This window comes from Muntiacus reevesi, chromosome 10, assembly GCF_963930625.1.
Source record: "Muntiacus reevesi chromosome 10, mMunRee1.1, whole genome shotgun sequence".
Lineage (NCBI taxonomy): Eukaryota > Metazoa > Chordata > Mammalia > Artiodactyla > Cervidae > Muntiacus > Muntiacus reevesi.
Window position 1 is genome coordinate 48,070,646 of NC_089258.1, and position 21,459 is coordinate 48,092,104.

The following is a 21,459-nucleotide window of genomic DNA, read 5'->3' on the forward strand; positions in this document are numbered from 1 at the left end:
TATACACTTCACATTAATCGATGCAGTTATATTTGTCCAGGTCAATATGGTGCGGGGGCGGAGGGGGGGGGCGGATTTAAAGTAGTGGAGTCTGACACCTGCACCTTGCAGAATTCAGGGAAGGATTCTTTAGGATAGAGCAGCCACTGAAGAGCAGGGGGGTGAACGCATGCTTATTCTATCTGAATGCCTCCCCCTCATGCACAGACCCCTTCTCCTACTGAGAGGTCATTAACACATGATTCTGTGTAGGTTGAAGCTGTGCAACCTGTTGGTCTGATAGACTTATTTATTGCCATACAATAACTATGCTCTTAGCTTAACACCTCTATGGCATCACATTTTACTGATCAGTTGCTATATGACAAGGCACTTGCCCTTTTTAATGCACTGAGGGCCACTTCTCATATTTTGTAAATCTGAGGAAGAATCCTACAGGGAAAATATATGCAAAATGGGGGCTGTGGTGTTGGGATTGTTTTGCTGAATGGGCATTTCCTAATGCCTTAGACGTGCTACATAGCACGTTTCTGAGGAGAATGTTTCTGAGGAGAAGTATTCTTCTGGTGTCATTCTTTAGCTTTCATTAAGGTGGACAGAGAATAAAAGGGAATCTGGACTGAGTCACAAGTCCCCCTGTTGACTCTGTCACTCAATATCCATGTGACCCTGGGAGAGATAGTCAGACTCTCCAAGCCTCAGTTTCCTCATAGAGCAAGTCAGATGTCAGCCAGTTCAGTCACTCAGTCGTGTCCGACTCTTTGCGACCCCATGAACCGCAGCACACCAGGCCTCCCTGTCCATCACCAACTCCCAGAGTTTACTCAAACTCATGTCCATCGAGTCGGTGATGCCATCCAACCATCTTATTCTCTGTCGTCCCCTTCTCCTCCTGCCCTCAATCTTTCCCAGCATCAGGGTCTTCTCAAATGAGTCAATTCTTCGCATCAGGTGGCCAAAGTATTGGAGTTGCAGCTTCAAAATCAGTCCTTCCAATGAACACCCAGGACTGATCTCCTTTAGGATGGACTGGTTGGATCTCCTTGCAGTCCAAGGGACTCTCAGTAGTCTTCTCCAACACCACAGTTCAAAAGCATCAGTTCTTCGGTGCTCAGCTTTCTTTATAGTCCAACTCTCACATCCTTACATGACCACTGGAAAATGATAGCCTTGACTAGATGGACCTTTGTTGGCAAAGTAATGTCTCTGCTTTCTAATATGCTGTCTAGGTTGGTCATAACTTTTCTTCCAAGGAGCAAGACTTGCCAGCAGTGGGGGTGAGGAGCCTCACATAGGCCATCAGGGCCCATTCAAGCACGATCTGAATATTAGTCACTTTCTGATCCCCCTGCAGATGATTCCCTCTCCCCTCTTCTCACACTGACTTGGAAGAACCACCCCCTCATCCAGCCATTCTGGCTTCCTCCCCTTACCTCCCCTCTACACAGTCAGACCTGGGACTAAGGACCAGGAAAAGAAAATCAGAAACAACTCCAGAGGGCAGAACAGTTACTTGAAGCCATAATTCAGAGAGAGCATGTATGTCTGCCTACAGAAATGCTGGGTTGGAGGAACGATCACCACATTCTCCTTTATTTAGAGGAGATCTCCGTAGAGGTGACGGCCATGCACAGCGCTATTCCTGGTAAGAAAGGCCATCAGGGTTGGAGAAGCGGTATAGGCTTTGGAGCCAGATATAAAATCTCCTGCACCATTGGTGTGCTGGGCGATCCTAACTAATGTGATGTCTCTGAGCCTGAGTTTCCTAATCACTGGAGGAAGAGAGCCCTGCCTACTTCCCCTTCACGGGGGCAAACTGAATATGTGTGCAGTGAAATGATTTGATTGGATGGAGTGGACATCACTGTCCCTGCCACTGTTATTTCCAAACAAGGTCACATACTCTGTTTACACTCATCAGGTGATACAAGCACCACCCCTGACATCACTGTGAGAAGGGAAACCCTTGTAAACAGTCACCAGTTCTAATACCTTCAGGGCCAGAAGCCCTGAAATAACCTGCCAAGTCTTGCCAGTACTTAAACAATTCAATTTTCCCCATAGATTTACAACGGAGGCAGTGGGATAACCACTTTTGATTACTGCCAAGAGATGGGGGGGTTGCCTTTTGTTTAAACACTGCTGGTGAGAGGGGCTCGGAGGGCTGTGGGTGGTTGCACCCATTAAGGAGGTCTCCAGAGCCACTTGATTTCACTTTAATTATTTTGAATTGTGATGATCACACTTAATGTGAGATTCACCCTCTTACCCTTGTGAACTTTGGGTCTAGGATTGCATTCATCTTGCCATGTTGAAATTTTATATCTGCTTAACGGCAATCTCATCATATAACCCACCTTCTCTGTCCCTGGGGACCAGCATTCTCCTGTCTCCAGAGTTTGACTACTTAAGATGTGTCATATCACTGGGAACATGTGTGGAGTATTGGTCCTTCTGTGACCAGTTTTTTTCACTTAGCATAACGTCCTCCAGGCGGTCTCATATGCCAGGGTTCCTTCTATGTTAAGGCTGAGTAACAGTCCATTCTATGTATGTATACATTAAACATACATATAATTTCATTTATCCATTTATCCATTGATGAATAATTGGGTTTTTCAATACCCGGGGCAGTTCTGAATAAAGCTGCAACAAACCCAGAAGTCCAGAGATCTCTTTGAGATCCTGTTTTCACTTCGTTTGGTTATATATCCCAAAACGGGACTGCTGGATCACATGGTAATTCTATTTTCAATTTTTTGAGGAACCTGTATACAGATTTCTATAGTGGCTGCACCAACTCACACTCCCACCAATAGTACACAAGCGTTCCCTTTTCTCCAAGTCCCGGTCAATGCTTGTTATCTCTCCTCTGTTTGATAATAGCCATTCTAATGAGCATATGGTGATGTCTCATTTGATTGCATTTCCCGATGATTAGTGACTTTGGGCACCTTTCTGTGTACTTATTGGCCGTTTTTATGTGTTCTTTGGAGAAATGTCTATTCAGTTCCTTCCTCCAGCCATTTTTTAAGGGTTATTCGTATTTTTGCTCTCAAGCTATGTTCTACTTACATATTTTAGATATCAACCACTTACAAGCTATATAAGATATATACACCAGATATATATGTGTGTGTGTGTGTATATATATTCTGCTATTTGGTAGGTTGCATTTTTACTCTGTTTATTGTCTCCTAGGCCGCGTTTCAACCCTGTTGATTTGGCTGTGCAGCCGCTTTTTAGTCTGGTGTAGTCCCACTTGTTTATTCTGTTTTGTTATTTGTGCTTCTGGTGTCATATCCAATAAATCACGGGCAAGACCACTGATGAAAGAAATTAAAGATGACACAAATAAATGGAAAGACATCTTGTGTTCGTGGATTAGAAGAATTAATATTGTTAAAATGTCTTCTCTGCCCAAAGTGATCTGGAAATGAATGCAAGCCATATCAAAATTCCAATGACATTTTTTACAGAAATAGAAAAAATAGTCCCAAACACATGTGGGACGAGAAAAGACCTTGAATTGCCAACATAATATTAAGAAAAGAGAAACAAAGCTGGAGGTCAGTCACACACTTCCTGATTTCAATATATATGATGAATAATTACACAGTAATTACAACAGTATGGTAATAGCATAAGACCAAGGTGCAGACAAGTGGAAGAGAATTGAGGGCCCAGAAATAACCTCATGCATATACTGATCTTTACAAGGTCAAGTGATCTTTGACAAGGGCACCAGAAACATACAATAGGGGAAGGACAGTCTCATCACCCAGTGGTGCTGGGAAAATGAGATGTGTGCATACAGAAAGATGGAATTAGACCCTTATCTTACACCTCACAGAGCAATCGATTCAAAACAGATTAAACACTTAAACACAAGACCTGAACCTGTCAGACTCCAACCAGAAAACACAGGAGAAAAGCTCCATGAAACTGTCTCAGCCCCAAGCCACGGGAGAACCTCCATGAGACACCCTGGCAGCCAGCTCCGCCCTCTCCCTGACAAAGCAGGACCGCACCGGCAGCGATGCTCCCGGCCTGCCGGGCACGGGGAAGCGCTGAAGGAGGCAGACACACGGGATCACTGTCTTTGCTTTTGTGGATGGTCCATGGAAAGGCTAGCACTAAAAAAGTATTTAAGATAAAATACGTTTTTTTTTTTTTAAAGTCATTGTCTTTGTACTTAATGCAGCCACAAAATTGTGCTGACTCAAGGACAAAGTCTGAAGGTGGAAAGGAAAGAAGTGAGCTTGACTTCCCAAGCTCGTAGAACACAGTGAATGAGGGTTCTGGTTTTCTTTCATCCACGCAACAAGTATTCTGAGGGCCTTCTCTGTTCTCCGGACTCAGTTCAACACATGACGTGATTTTAAAATAAAAATGGGTCTGGCAATACAGCGATGCATGTGGCGACAAAAATAAATGTAGTGGGTTACACAGTCTGATATGAGGCAGGGGTGCCGTCTTCACACCAGAGGGAGCGGAGCAAGGGTCTTTAAAAGAGATGTCGATAAAGAAGGAAGAAAAATCTAGAATAACAGGACAGCATACAAACTAGACACACTCATATGTATATATGATCTTCTGGACCCAGGGATCCAACCAGTGTTTCCTGTACTGCAGGCGGATTCTTTACCATCTGAGCTACCAGGGAAGCCTTATGTACACGCAGGCCATGCACAGATACGCCTACGTATACACATCCACGCGTGTCCCTCCTTCCAAGCACACAGGCCTCACCGTCTCAGGGTGGCACAGCATGCACAGAAGCGAGCTCCCACCTTCCCATCGCGGAAGACTCCATCGGCACCCAGCAGAGAAGGGCCATCACTCACCACATGCTCCCCTTCAGCCTGCATACCCCACCCACGGAGCAGCAGCCTCTCATCATAGCTGACTGCAGGCCGGCCACCCCACCCTGCCAGCGAGGACAGCGCTGCAGCCCTCCAGGGCTGTCATCCTTTGGAACAAAGATTCACCCGCCTGCCGATCCATGTGAGTGGCTCCTGCTCATGTGACAGTGCTCACGGGAGATCTTGGGGGAGGCTCAACGTGTTCCCCCCACCAGAATCCCCTTCAGAGGGGCTGTTGCCACACTCCCGTCCAGTGCGTCCAGGGATTCCTATCAAAGACCAAAGGCAAGGATCATTTATTTTTCATCTTCTGTCTACTGTCAGCTCCACCCCTCAGTATTCCAAGGGTGCAAACCACATTTTGTGAAATCCTTAAAAGGGGAAGAGGCCTGTGCCACTTGGGGAAATCTGTGGCTGGCTACATTTAATTTTCTAGATGCCATGGAATACATCTGACCACAGAGAGTGTAGGCAGTTCAGAGAGCAGAGGGCCCCATGGGGACAATGGTCAAGCCCAGGGAACAGAGAGTTGAGCAGGACAAAGAACTGCAGTGAAAACAGTTAGTTACATGTTCTTGTGGCAAAGTCAACTAGCCTGATACACTTTCCTCACCGCTAAAGAGAGACACTGAGATTTGCAGAAGAAATATGTGTTTACTTTAATGTAAAGCCTGCCAGGATTGAGAGTTCATGGGTGGGGTAGAGATCAAGAGACTTGACTAAGATACTTTTTAATACTTCAAGTGCCAAACTGATCTGCATAGTCACCCCCCAAAGAATTCCTCAGCAATGACCTGGAATTAATGGCAAAACCCCAAATCGCAAAACATCCAGCTTGGGCTGGCGGGCATCTAATCTGATGTCTTCTGATCACTGTGACTTTTTTCTTCAGGCACGAACTCTCCCTCATTCTTAGCCAGTGGGTTGTGTTAGGGCGGAGGGACCCATGCTCTGTTTCCAAAGACTGCATCAGCCCATCCTCTTAAAGAGGGCAAGAAGGGGTGTGTACACAAGACTCTCCGAGGGGACCATGCTCTGGTCCTTGGACGAGAGATGCTGATACGGGATGATGTGTGTTCAGTGCAGCTGCTTAGACGGTAGAACTGAGGCCTGCAGGTGACCAGGGCCACCCTGCAGAGCCTGCCAGAGAGGGAGTGAAGTCAGGGGGACAGATGGATGGCGTCCCTGCCAGAGGGTAAATGAAGCCAGGGAGAGGGACAGACAGACGGTGTCCCGACAGCAGGGCCCCTGGGATTGCCTGCAACCAGTGAAGCACGTTGGGCTTGTCAGATCCATGAGAGTTCTGTATTTATCCCGTATTTCTCCTCAATCCGGAAGTCAATCCTGACTGGGTTTTATCGGTTCAATAGAATCATTCCATCACACACTGTGGGGGGCAGCTTTGGGCCCCTGTGAACAGGTTATGGTGGTAAAAAGGATTTGGCAGATGGAATAAAGCTACTCATCCGGTGACTTTAACACAGGAGGACGAAATGGTTCTGAGACTCCATTTCCAAGCTAAGAGTGTGTGAAGTGGGAAGTTTGGAGGTGGTTTCCCACGCGGCAGCAAGTGATTCTCAGACATGGGCTGAGGGCCTGACAGCAAACTCAGTTCTGACACTATCTACATGGAGACAGCATCGGATTCCACAGATCAAGGGCTCAGCCCTGCAGTCATCCATCCAATCATCTTCCTGTCCATCCACCCACCCATTCATCTATCCACAATCGATCAATCCATCCACCCAATCATTTTCCTGTCCACCCATCCATCCCTCCATCCGACCACTCACTTGTACTAGCTTTTCTGAGGTTTCTCAGCTCTTGTAGGCGTAATAAGCTGTCCTTGTCAATCCCTCTGCCCTGTCAAATCCCCGCCTTCCCTCCCATAATTACATTTCAGGATCAGGTATTTGGGACCATGCATTTGGCTTCTTTTATCATTGATCACTGTGATAATTTTGTGGCAGCGGTAGAAAACTACAACACAGACATCTATTTTAACATGTTTACCAAGTCAAAACTACCATGCAATGGTTTCATTGTTGTTATATTGTTTTGGGGGGATGTAAAACTCCACAGGAGAGAGGTTTGTAAAAGAGCAGAGGAAATCACACCACAGAGCTAATGATGTTGAGGCCACACTCCAAGTGCAAGGCGGGTGTTTAAATCCCGTAGACAAACATACGCATTGCAAATGTGTCACAGCACTGGAAGCACGTGGGGGAGTGAGGAAGGCTTTTCTCTTCAGACAAACATGCTCTCCTCGTGCAGATGAGCCTTTGTCATTAGAGAAACAGCCTCAGTCACAGTCTAGAGACTTCTGCTGATGACTTTGCTCTCAGCTAAGAGAAACAGTGATCTATCGTTACTGTAGACCAGGATTCTCCTAATGATGTTTAATTTCTCAGCTCCTCTTACTTCTAATAGCAAGTTTAACAACAGCTATTGTTGTAGTGTCAGTAATTTAAACCTAGACTTTCCTTCTCTGTGATCAAGTCAATTAATCTTTCTTTCCTTACTAGTAATTATAGAAACTAACAGCTCATGTATCCAGACTGACCAGTCAGGGTGGGACTAAGGCCATTTTAAGGGCCTGTGTCTCTTTACACAGAAACTCATAGAATGAACCCCTCTCTCTTAGATTGGCTGATGGGTATATTCCTCAGGACTAGCAGAAAATAGGTAGTTAATGGCTCTCTCTCTCATTTGCAACCAGAATGTGGAATCAAAACTTTCAAGGAAAGTATGCCCAAAATGAGGCCTGCTGGAACTCTCCACAGCTGTGTGGCTAACTCTGCTGGTCTAGGGACCCCACCACTGACCTATTGGAAAAACAAGAAAGGAAACTCAAGTGGATAATTCCAAGTGAATTCAAGTGGACAAGGCCATCACACTGTCTGAAGCAGATAAAGGAACATTAGTATTTTTTTTTTTGCCTTTAGAGCTTTCCTCTCGAGTCATAAAAATTCTTACCAAATAAAAATACCACAATCCAACCATCACTGTAAGTATTTCCCTTGAAAGAGAGTATCAGAGTTACCTGATTCACTATTTGTACAAGGAAGGTTTGAGTATTAAAAGGCTGACCAAACCCAAACATGTGTCTCATACCATAGAAGTGTTCTGAGTAGACCCAGGTCTTGTACAATGAATTGATTACTACTACATTGGGTGTGTGTGTGTGTGTGTGTGTGTGTGTGTGTACACTGAGGGGTTATCTGTATTTTGTGTGTTGCGAGGACAAGGTTCTTGTTTTCAGGTGTATTAATTTTTTTTTTCATACTGACTTACCTGCTAGGATGATGTCTAGACCCTTTTTCTACTTAATTTACATTAATTATATCAATTTTCTATTAAAACATTATTTTTGCCATGTCTTAAGCATTATATAATGGTTTCTGAAGGGCATGTATTTCCACTTTTTTATCTAAAAAAATATTTATAGCTTCCCATATTTAAGTCAAAGATACAAAATGCCCAGCACTAACTAGGGGAATTTGCGTTGGTTTTGTCAAACACCAAACACGTGTCTGCCATGTGATGTGTGCTTTTAGCTCTACAAGGAAACTCAGGGCAAAGAGCCCCAGCTAGAATTTGGCAATGACTATGACTCCTTGCAAAATACCATTAAAATTCCCTTCATCCTCCCATGTGGAACAATTTTCAATCCAAATGTTGATATCATAATATCTGAGGATTCTAATAATATTTAGATGCTAAATTAATAAGAATTTTGTTTTGCTAGTTGTATATATCCAAAGTAAAACAGACACATGGAAAAGTCCTAAATTTAGTAACACTAGTTAATTTCACATTCCACTATAACAATTTCCTCTCATCACCAGAAATCATGGAAGAACCTCTTATGTCATGTGTGTATGTGTGTGTACATGTGTGTGTGTGTACATGCGTGTCTCTGTGTGTGTGGAAAGACAGTATTCAGAAGAGGCAGCTACTCACTGCAATATCTCCCTAACCATTCCCTAACATTCATGCTTTCTAAAAAAACGGCACCACAGAACAAAATAACAAAATAAACTTCGGCATTTATAGCGTGAAAGATTGGGAGAAAGCTGGGTCACTGCTATTTAATACCGGTAAAGCTTCTCACAAGAACCATGCAGGCAGAGCCAGTGCCAGCCCTCAGATCATGGCAGAAGGCGCTGTCATCAGCAAATCCGAGGTGCGCACAGCACACATGCTCTGGAGTCAGAGAAACCTCGGCTCCCGTCCCAGTTCTTCCACTTGCAAACTCTGATCGTAGGGATATATCTAAACTCTTAACTCCAGTTTCCGCTACAGAAAAAAAAGTGATGGTAGTCTTGTCAGAAGATTCAATATTTAAATAACCCACATTTCAAAGTGCCCAGGGCCTACTTAATGGGCAGAGAAGGTCCGGACCCAAGCAGGTGGAAAAATGATTGGCAGCTCTTCTCTGTCAGGAGACAGAGCCCAGCCTCCTGTGAGGAGCACCTTTGTCCCTGCCCTGGAGGAAGGGCTCACCTGACCCCTCTTTGCCAACAACATCACACAGAAAGCAGGGCCAAGTTTTCCCTTTGAGAGTCCCCAGTATAAAATAAAAGGAGGGGGGTTTTGTTTTGGGTTCTGTTTTTTTTTTTTTTTTTTGGACAACCATGGGGATACTTTTTCCCCTTAGATGTAGGAAAAATGTTTCTGACATTTAGAGTCAGGGAAATAAAGACTGTTGTCAGAAGAACAGTAAGCGAGGAAGTGATGCATTTCCACACCCGGTCCCAGAACAGCCCTTAAGCCTGGAGATGCTGCAAGTGGGGTTGGCCAGGTATGCGAGGCTGAGGCAGCAGGTGGGCCTGAGCTAAAAGCGCCTGGTCCCAGGGGAAAGCGTGCTCATATTTCAATGAAAACTCCAGTGGAATCCAAATTCTAAAGCTCAACTTCCCCTGACTTTCTTTTGAAGCACTTCAGGACCATCTTTGGCAAATCAAGCCCTTTCTAACAGACCCTGTCTTGGGACACAGAAAGCAATGCGGCCGAGTTGGTAAAATCAATTACTAACAAATCAGACGAGAAAGCTTCTGAAATACTTAGTCTAGTCAGAGAGAGCCGATTCACTCACGGACATCTTGTTTCATTCATAAAAACAGAGGCTTGTATATTGGACCCAGCCTCATTCATTCTGTCCATCATTTAGGAGTGCTGGAAAAGCACCCTGGAGAAAGTAACAATGGACAACGTGGCGCTGAAACCGCGCTGGGCTGGGCTCAGGGGTTAGTGAGTGTGTCTGTGTCCTAATGCCATGACCATCAAATAAAAATAATAGTAATAAGCAGCTAAACATGGCTTCTCACTGAGTGAGGCAAGAGCTGGAGCGCCAAAGATGCGAAGGGCGACATGTGGCTTCTCCCCTCCCCCCTCCCCCCTCCCTCCCCTCTTCCCCCTCCCCCTCCCCCATTCCCTCTCCCTCCCCTCTCCATCCCCTCTCCCTCCCCTCCCCCCATCCCCTCCTTTTCAGTCTCTCTCTCCCTCTCCTTCCTCCCCTCCCTTTTCCCAATTTCTGATGGAGGACCAGGGACATTAAGATCACACTCAAAACAGCCTAAAACTTTGCATCAAGTTTACCGCCATGAGCTGGTCTTTCAAAAGGGTATCATTTGCTTTGATCCTGATTAGCTTTTTAAGCAAATCATTGAAATTCTTTATCTAAATGACAATAGTATGATAACAATGCCTCCATTTCATCATTCACAGACCAGTTTTTAATGAGATGCTCCACATGATGTTATATAATACTATTTTTTGCTATAAGCTATTAAGATAAAAGATGCAGACTAGGAAAAGTTGTTAGACCAAAAAAGTTCTTGTTCTCATTTGCATTTCTTTGATTACTGCTAGTAATATATTCAACATGTGTTATTCCAAATATTTAACATCTCTGCATTTGTGCAGTCTACTTTTAATAAAACCAATAAATTATGAGATATCTGAGGTTCAGAACTGTTCCTTATTCATTTTCAAATAGCCAGTGCTCAACAAACTGAAGAGTGTGTAAAAATCAGCTCTAAAATTATTTGCTGAATAACCTACATCATATTTTTAATTAAGTAATATAAAGAAAAGGACAGAGTTCTGAGGAGTTTCCGAGAGAACATCTTCCATTGAGACATGATGATTCATCAGATCTCCATGGACAGTTAGTTATTCCACCAGTCCCAAATTCACCTTCTGCTTCTGTTAAAATTCTTAAAACCCAGAGATACCTGGTTCTCCACCCAAGAGTTCCATTTACCATGTCAAGGAAGAGAAACGTGGACTCAATGGGTGGCTGTTTTCTTTCTTTAATAATTTTCTAAATTTCATGTGTTCATTTTAATAATCTATCTTCAGCTTATGGTAAGAACCAATAAAAGTTCAGTTAATAAATTGTAAATTCTATTCTCTGGAAACTAGGACTTAGACTTGTTCACTGCCAGTCAGCTGGTGATGAGACAGCTAGTATTCATTTTTTGGGGTCACAGACTGCACCTCGGTGACCTCACCTAAGGATGCTGTGCCTGTCCTATGAAAGGAAACAGGAATTCATAAAATGAATGAAAGAACCACTTCTAGGCATACCTATTCATCTCAAATTAAGGGGAAAATAATGGCAATAATAATAATGTTTGCAGTGATTCTGTAACACAAACCAGGTGAGGAAACTGATGAGGAGCCTGCCGGGCTAGGGCGTGGCTGCTTGGAGAACCCTCTGCCCACGGGACCCATGCGAGGCCTTTCGGTCAGCGTCCAATGGCAGTCGGTCTCTTCTCTGCCCTTATGAAGGCTGCCTTTGCCACCCCACGGCTCCTGTTGCTTCTGGTGATGGTGGCCAGACAGGCAGAGCAGCCCTCGAATGCTGAGGAGCTTGGGCTGATTCCATCCACACTCCCCTTCTCGGGCCTTGGCCATGGTGCTTCCTCCTTGCTGTTTATTTCTTTGTTCTCTGGGCTCACTCAGGAGATGTAACTTCCCATTCCAATAGAAAATCTTTCTGTATTTCAACATCTGTCAATGCATCTGAATACTATTGTGCAGTGACAGAGAAGTGAAAGTGTGAGTTGCTCAGCCATGTCCAGCTCCTTGGGACCCCACGGACTGTAGCCCACCAGGCTCCTCTGTCCATGGGATTCCCCAGGCAAGAATACTGGAGTTGGTAGCCATTCCCTTCTCCAGGGGATCTTTTCGACCCAGGGATCGAACCTGAGTCCCCCGCATTGCAGGCAAATTTTTCACCTTCTGAGCTGGGGCGGGGGTGGTGGGGGGAATGGTTATAGAAAGATCAATTCCAAATGTCCTTCCTTTTACTGTAGATAGTTTTAACACAGATTGCATCTGTTTTGTAACCATGTACTGGGTACTTTCACTGTGATTATCTTGTTTAAACTCCATGGTGACCCATTCAGGTAGATACAATGAGTGCTTTTTTGACAAGTAAGAAAACTCAACTCAAGGAGACTTTTGTTATTGTTATTCAGTCACTAAATCATGTCTGACTCTCTGTGACCCCCTGGACTGCAGCATGCCAGACTCCTCTGTCCTCCACTATCTCTGGAAGTTTGCTCAAGTTCATGTCCATTGAGTACCAAGAGTCATTCTCTCAGTCGCTGACTGGTTTCAAATGGCAGCTTGGTTGATCTGTTGGGTCATGCTCTTTTATCAGATATGTGTGGTCTTCCTGTTTATTTAAATTTCTTGTTCAAGAGCAGGTTCACTGGGGCTAGCATGAGGAAGTGTAAGGAATACTGGAGAGACCCTGGTTTTAGATGCAAACTTTTCATCCATCTGCTGTAAGATGGGAAAAGCATCCTTCTCACTGGGCCTCCTTACCAGTTACTCTTCCAGGACCATTTCTCACAGAAGAATGTTGCTAGGGGTTCTGTCCTAAAGCCTCTTTCTATACTTTCTGGGTGCTCACACCTATTTCTCTAGTCCATTGTATGATTCTCAGTCCCCTTGCTTCCAAATTTGTGGTTTCACTGCTGACTTCCTGCCTGGAATTCACACTCACATGTGTAGCTGCTGCCTTTATTCTTACTTTGCCTCTTTGTAGAAAACTCAAAGTCATAATCTAAAAAACTAAGTTCCCACTTTCTCCCCCAAAGCTTTGTTCCTCATCTTTTGCCTCATATCCACAATCTCCACACTGTAATCAGCTCAGAAATAGTTATTCTGGAGTCCAGCAGACCCAGTGACCATCAACCCTAATGGTTCCATCTCCTAAAGGTTACTAGATTCCATCTTTTTTTTCATTAAAATTGTCTGCACTCTAGTTCAAACACAGTAACTTTTTGCTACACTGGTGAAGTGCCTCCTGGCTGGGGTTCCTAGTTCTGGCTCTGTGTCTATCTAATAAACCACCATATACGATGGATATTTCTCAGGTGGATCTGAGTATGTTCTCCCTTCCTTGAAAGTCCTTTATGGTTTTCAAAAGCTCTCAGGACATAACATAAAAGGAACCACATATTTACAAATTTTTTTCATGGTCTGGCCCCAATTCACCTCCTCAAACTTTCAAGATTTCTTTATCAGATTTAATTGAAACTATCAGACTTGAAACTATAAAACTCCTAGAAGAAAACATACAGAAGAAACTTCTTGATATTAATTAGTCTGGGCAATGATTTGTTTTGGATATGACATCAAAAATCCAGACAACAAAAAGCAAAACTATCAAGAAGGATGACATCAAACTAAGAAGTTTCTGCACAGCAAGGGAAACCAACAGCGAAGTGAAAAGGCAATGTACCGAACAGGAGAAAATATTTGAAAGATGGAGGGCAAGAGGAGAAGGGGACAACAGGGGATGAGATGGTTGGATGGCATTACTGACTCAATGGACATGAGTTTGAGCAAACTCTGGGAGTTAGAGAAGGATAGGAGTCGCAGAGTCGGACATGACTTAGCAGCTGAATAATGATAACAACAATAAATTTTCAGACCATAGCATGCATTTAATAATTTACAAAGAGAGTAGATTTCATGTCGTGTGTTCTTCACACACACATACACACACACATAGCAAAGGGACGCAGGAAACTTTAAGAGATGATGGACATGCTTAGGACCTTGATAGTGGTGATGGTATCACTGATATATGCATATGTCCAAATGCATCAGAATGTATATATTAAATGTGTGATTTTTCATCTGTCAGTTATGCCTTAATAAAGTTGTAAAATTGGATAAGCAAATGGCAACTCATTCCTGCTTTCTTGTTTGCAAAATCTCATGGACAGAAAAGCCTGGTAGGTTACAGTCCATGGGTTGCAAGAGTTGGACATGACTTAGGGACTAAACCAGCACCACCACTATAGTTGTAAAATTTTAAAAAAGAGAAAAATAAAACATTATTTTAGCCAAATGAATGTAATTTGAGTGTCCCACTGCAAGTACTGCGCTTTCAGCTTACTTTTCCCACCCCTGCCCTCTTTGACCAGAATGGACCTCTCATGATTCAGATTTCAGAACATGCATCATTTCTTCAAGTAAAACTTCTTTATTCCTCAAGTTTGGGTCAGGTTCCACATGTATACATCCCATTACACTTTGCAATTTCCCCAAATATGTAAACACAGAAGCAAGTAGCTATAGAGACTGTGCTCTTTCCTTTGTGGGTGTCAAGTTCCATTTCTTTAACACGGTGTAGACAATGGCATCAACATAGTAGTCAGTTCACAGATATCTGTTAAATGACACATTGAACACATTTCCACTAATTTCCTGTCTTTAATTTTGAAGGAAACTCTGTTCTCCAGAGCCAACTCTTTCATCTCTCTTACTTTTTAAAATTATACATTGGATGTTTCTTAGCAGAGTCATGCATGTCTTGGAAAGACATATAAGATTCTAGGGCAGTGAATTTTAGCACTTCACTTTACAAAAAACACATGGCTAGACTAAAAAAGGAAAAGCTGTTTTCAATGTGCTGTAGCATTCCTGAACCAAATATCTATAGCATGCAGTATTGCAGAGTCTTACACTCATCATCGACATTTTCTGTGTAGGCTGAGTTTTTTAAAATCAGAACTATTTTAGGCATGAGGATTTTTTTGCTGGTAATGAACCAGATTCTGTGAAGATGTAAGGTTTCTTTTTGGCTGTAAATGATGCAGCTTTGGGAACTATTTGGCATTGAAACTATGTGGTTCAATGTGCAATGATTCTTTTCTCATGACTCTTCTGGAAGCTCTAAAATGGTTTTGGGAACTGCTCTAAGCACAAAGCATCATATACTTGTGTGCCCTTCTTCAAAGAGGTTTGTGTAATGACAGCTTGATTCTTCAGACTGCCCAAGGGTAAGATCGTCTTATTTTTACTTTTTAAAGTAATTTTGTTCTATTATGTAGTTGGATTATTTTTTCCTGGCAAAGTCCAATCTCAACCATCTTTTATTATTTCCATCTCTTTCTTCATCATTTGCTTTTATTTTGAAGTTTTAGGGAAACATCTTTTAAAGAAGAAAATAAGCTGAATGAAGGCATCTGGATCATTTCCATCTCAAAAAAAAAAAAAAAAAAAAACGACAGATTCTGAGCAATTAAAACAAAACTCTTCAATTTTCCTATACTGGACTCAATTTTCAACTGAGACTTCTCAACTCAAAAATGTCTTTAGCACCATCACTTTCATGTTCTGTTCATTTTAACATATTTGAGAGGATGAGAAAACATGGTTAGACTTCCTCCTCCTATTAATGAATAATATTTCTCTCTTTAAAAAGAGAATTCAGGGCTTTCACTACTTGTAAAGCAAATTCATGACTCACATTAGCATTCCCATTGAGAAAAACTTTTAAAAAGGTAAAAGCATTAAAGACCTATAGGAATAGGTAAATTTACAAAATCAAATCTCAGTAAAACCAAGGCATAACTGAAAGTAAATCCGGCCTCTCTTTTGCATTGAAGGCAATTGCCTTTCCTGAAGAAACATCAGTGAAACTAGAAAGAATCTGATGACTTAACAGGGTAAGAGAAATTGAAAGCAACTAGTTAAAAAGAATCATGATATGGTGCCAGTTAACTGGGTGCCTGGAAGGATCACCCTCAATTGTAAGCATGCTAGATGTTGAGTTCTGACTTTCTTTTAGTGTGCAGTATTCATCCTCATTCCTTTCTGCATTCTTCTCTATATTTTAGAGTCAGGAAACCTGGGGATTTCCTTTCCAAGAATCTCTTATCCAGCAGAGGTCCATTTTAGATTCTATCAAATCAGCAGAAAGAATGTCTATGCTTCCAGAGGCTGCCAGAGTCCCAAGAGCTGCAAGGCTTTTCCCAGAAAGTACCTACATCTTTGGTGCAAGTGACTTAGGTCACTCATAACAGTGTCCAGGGAGTCCTGACACTTCCTGATTTCCACATGCAACGCAGGTCCTGCTTTCCGCCTGGTCTTCCCAGACCTTCCTACAACAATGGTTTTATGAGAACGGGTTTCTCTCAGATCATCAGATCAGCATTTGTTCTCCTTACTCCTAACTCATATAGTGAAAGAGAAGCAGAAGTAAGCGTGTGCTTGAGTGAACGTATGCAACCAAATTGTGTCCACTGACTGGCCCAGAGAATTTACCATTTAGCAACTGCAGAATGCCTAGACTCTCAGCATCCCACACCCCTGCCCAACGCCAGAGGGCAGGATAAAATTAAAATCTGCATCTTCAGCCTCAAATTATCTCTGAAAATTATTTTTCAAATCAATACACAGTCAAAGATATCCAAGCACAAGTAAACAAGACCCCGTGTTAGAATAACTGCAAACAACCAACAGCAATGGAGAAAATGTTTTTTTTAAACTGACAAAACTCTGATGAGACTAACAAAAAAATAGGGAAGGCAAAACCAGAAATTGCAAAAAAAAAAAAAAAAAAAAAGGATATCTCTAGGAATTTCTGCAGCAGTTCAAAAGATAGTAAAGGCACTTAATTTCAAGAAGTTCGAAATGTTAGATAAAAAGGACAAACAAAACTCACTAAAGAAAAGACTAAAGAAGAAGCACACCAAATATTCCTCAAAACAGTAACAAAATGGAATCATTAATGAATTTCCCCCACCACCATCACACACACACACCATAACAACCAAAGAGTCTCAGGCTCAGATTCAGGTGATTTGAACTGTTGAGTAAAGCTTCTTTGAAGTGACTCTGAGTCAGAGAACTGAAAAACTGAGTCAGAATTATGTTCAAATTTTTAACAAATAGAAAGACATTCCATGTGTGATGGACTGGCAAAATATATGAAAATATCTGCATTATGAACCATCATATCCAGACGAACCTGTTAGGATCATCCCCTAGCAACCAGACAAAAGCATCTTACTAAACAACACCTCTGATTACACTGCAGGAATAGGGAGATGTGATTATGTCATCCCTAATAGGAGTTTGAAGTTGTGATACTTAAGATACTAATTATTTTCACACACACATCAAGCAACCAATCCGTCTCACAGGGAACTGTGAAATATTAAGAACACCAATTTAAAGCTGTTTACACCTAATGAGGGAATGGTTCAGCCCTGTGGACACAGTAATGTGTAAGTAAATGAAATGTGTAAGCTTGCAGCAAACCCTTCCCACAATTTCAGAGCTGTGAATGCTCTTGGCATGAGGCACAGGAACTTAAGCACTCAAGGGGAAAATCACTCAATCAGCTCTGTTTTTTTAAGGCATACATGTCAACTTTGAAATTAACACTTTTAACTCAACTATAAAAAATGTGAGGAAGACAGAAATGATGTGTTTATAACACTTTGAGGACCATGACGAAACAGACTAATTCAGACCAAAACAGTGAGTGAGACTTTGCCCATTTATAAGAGAAGGAAAGTCTGGGGGCCACAGGAGGAAACTGAACATTAATATATTGAGCATGTGTGTTTGGTTCATTAGGAGACTGATTAAGCAACTCTGTAGCCATTTCCTGTGGATCCCATAAAAGTTGGAGGAAGGATGAGGTCTTAACATAAACACTTCGACTTGAAAGAGGGCCATCGAGTTCAAATGCTGACTCTGGATCAGTCTTGCCATAGGACCCTGGAGAAATAATCACTCGCCAAGTCTTCAGAAGGCAGTTTTAAATGCATTTAAACTCTTAAGATATGAAAGCTGGAGAGGTACCCTGGAGACCATACAACCCCGATGTTTTATAGAGCAGCAAAGTTATGCCCCAAAGCAATAAGTTACCACTTACACCAAGGTTCCTTTTCTTATTTTTTTTTTTACTCACCAGTAAGGATTTAAGTTCAGCTAAAGACTTTCAGACAAAATATATACATACATACATATATATATATATATGCATATATATATTTATACATATATATAAACCTAGTGTTATAATTTATTGGATCTCTTTAGATATAATAGTGGCACTTTATATGCATTATCTAATTTAAGTGTCAATACATCCATTTTATATTATTCAAATTAAAAAAAGGAAAACAAACTCAGAGTTATTAAACACTTTGCTTACATTCAGACAGGAAACTCAAAGAATTTTCTGCCTTTACTCTGTTCACTGAAAGTGAAGTGAAAAAGTTAAAGTATTAGGCACTCTATGTAATTTTTTGACAGGTTTCTTAATTTCTCTGGAATTTTGATAGGAATTTTACTATATATCAATTTGGGAGAGTGATTTTTAAAAAACTGGGTTTTCCCAATTTATGGCCATGGTGTATCTCTCCATTTATTGAGGTCTTTATTTGCTTCATCAATGTTTCACAGTTTTGTAATTTTCAATATTGAGGTTTTGCATTTTTGTTAATTTTATTTCTAAGTATTTATGCATATTCATGCTTGCTATAAATCAACTTTCATATTGTTTTTAACTTGTCAGCATAAATATATTCTTGTATGTTTATTAGCTATAGAAATGTATTTGTAAGTGCTTTACCATCTTCTATATGAATATATCTGTCATTTGCAAAGACAATTTTATGGTCTTTTTTATTTTTATTGTTTTATTTTTATTTTATCTTTATTTTATTGTCTCCTTTCCTAAACTTTTTGTATTGTATTCCTTTTCCATCCCTTATTGCACTGGCTATAACCTCAAGTATATTATTGAATAGAAGAGATGAGAAGGGGATGTACTTGACTTATGCCTCATTTTAATGGGGACGTGTTCAGTAATTTGCCTTATTGACTATTATAGTAAGAGTTATTTTGTAGATGCTATTTATCAGGCTGAAGTTTTCTTCTGTTCCTAGCTTGTGGAGAGTATTATCATGAGTGAGTTCAATTTTGTCAAGTAATTTTTCTGCATTTATTTACATATATGATTTTTCTACTGTATGTTGTTAATTAACTACTTTATGTTGAATTGACTAATTTTCAAATGTTAAACCAATCTTGTCTTCTTGCAATGATCTCTACTGGGTATATTATCAGTTTTACATATGGCTTGATTAGACTTGCTAATATTTTATAATGCATTTTTTTGTGTCTAACTTCATGAAAGATCTTTATTTATAATTTCTTGCCTTGCAATGTTCTTGTTAGAGCTTTAGAATGACAGTATTTCTGACCTGCTAAAATAAGCTTTTTTAAAAATTTTTTTATAATTTCCCCATTTTCTGTTTCAGTTCTCCTATCTTTTCTATTTATTTCCTTATAATTATTTTATCTTAATATATTAATCACTTTGTTTACTCTTTCTTCTAGCTTCTTACAGTAGAAAGAAATGATTTTAAATGATTTGGTTTTTTAATGACATGAATTTTTCAAACTATACATTTTTTTCAACCTTTAGCTATTGTCCATATCTGTTATAATTTTCATTATGTTTTAGCTCAAAATACTTATGAGTCTCTTGTCCTTTCATTATGATCTAGAGCTGATTTACAAATATATATTTTAAATTTCCAGTTATTTATATCCTTTTTAATATCTTATTTTTTTATTATTGCTTCAGTTTAGTTTTTTTATATCTTGTTGATTCATGATTTAGTTTTGTTATATAATATATATAACAGCATATAGTATATAGCTTTAGTATACATACTATTGGTGGCACGTGCAGGAACTGGTATGTTCTGATTTGAGATGATTACTACGTATTAAGAACTCTGTGCATGGGCACTCAGCCGCTAACTCATGCCCCACTCTTTATGACCCCGTGGGCTGAAGCCCGCCAGGCTCCTCTGTTCATGGAATATTCCAGGCAAGAAACTGGAATGGGTTGCAATTTTCTACTCCAGGGTTTCAGCAAGCTTAAAATTGAACTTGCCATGGGAATTCACAAACACTTCAAATTAGGGCTGTTGTTTTGTTTTTTTGAAAAGCTAGTTTAATATGCAAAAAGAAACACAATATCTCAGTATTTGATACTTTTTGGATGTATCTTATGGCTCCACATGAGGTCTTATCATGGCTTCTAGTTCATGTGCCCTTAAAAAATCTGTGTAAGTCCTCAGTGCTATGCATACACATACTTCATGCACATTGGTTAACATTGTATACAGACTTTCTGTATATTTATAATTCTTTAGCTCAAATATTGACACAATATTGTAAATTCCAATGTGGATTTCTTTCCTTTCTTACTTAACTTTTGTCATTTATGTTCCTCTTTATGCTGGTAATACTTGTTTTTAAACCTAACTAGTCTGATATTAATGGAGGGATAGCAGTAACATTTGCATAAAGTATTTTCAAATGATTTCATTTCACAGTTCTCTGTTTCTGTTTATAGCATCTATGTGTACAGAATGTATTTGGGGCTTACTTTTTGTACCTCTTCTGAAATTTTCTACCTTTTAATGAAAATTTTAGGTTCATTTGCATTCAAAACAATTATTGGTAGGTTTGGGGTTATGTCTACAATCTTGCTATTGTTTTCCAGCTGTGTGGTCTGTCTTTGCTCCTTTGTTCCTCCTTCCCTACATTCTTTTAGATTAAGTGAGCTAACTTAATATTGAGTCTAATTTCTTTATAGGTTTTTGAGCTTCCTATCTTTACAAACAAACAAACAAAAAGTGTTTAGGTATTCTACCTAATTCTCTTCTACTTTATAGAGTCTATTTTAAGTTAGGCATGGCATTATTTATGTAAAATGTTATAGGCTTTACACTATTAAATTCTACTTTCTAATAGTTCGTGTCATTATTTTTACATCTTTTACCTCTAAATATGTGATAAACTCCCAATAAAATGCTATATTTGTATTTTACGCCAATTGTCTTTCAAAGAAAAAAAGTCATCTTTTATATTCATCCACTCATCATTTTCAGTGTCCTCCATTTATTTGGATCTTAATTTCCATATGGTATAATTTCCTTTAGTCCTTGGGAATTTTCTTTAGCATTTATTTCAGTCTGTATATTGCTTGCAATAAATTCTCTCAAGGTTTTCTTTTTCAACTTTTTAACTGAATAGGTATATATTTCCTCTCACTTTTGAAGAAAGGGAATTTGAAGAGTTTAATTTTTTTCCCCCTCTCAGCACTTTAGATGTCTTTTGGCATCCCTATTCTTGATGAAAAGTCATCCATCATTTATATCATTTTTCTTCTGCATGAAATGTGTCAATTGTCTTTTGCTGCTTTTAAGATTATCTCTTTAGCTTTTACATCCAACAAAGTGAT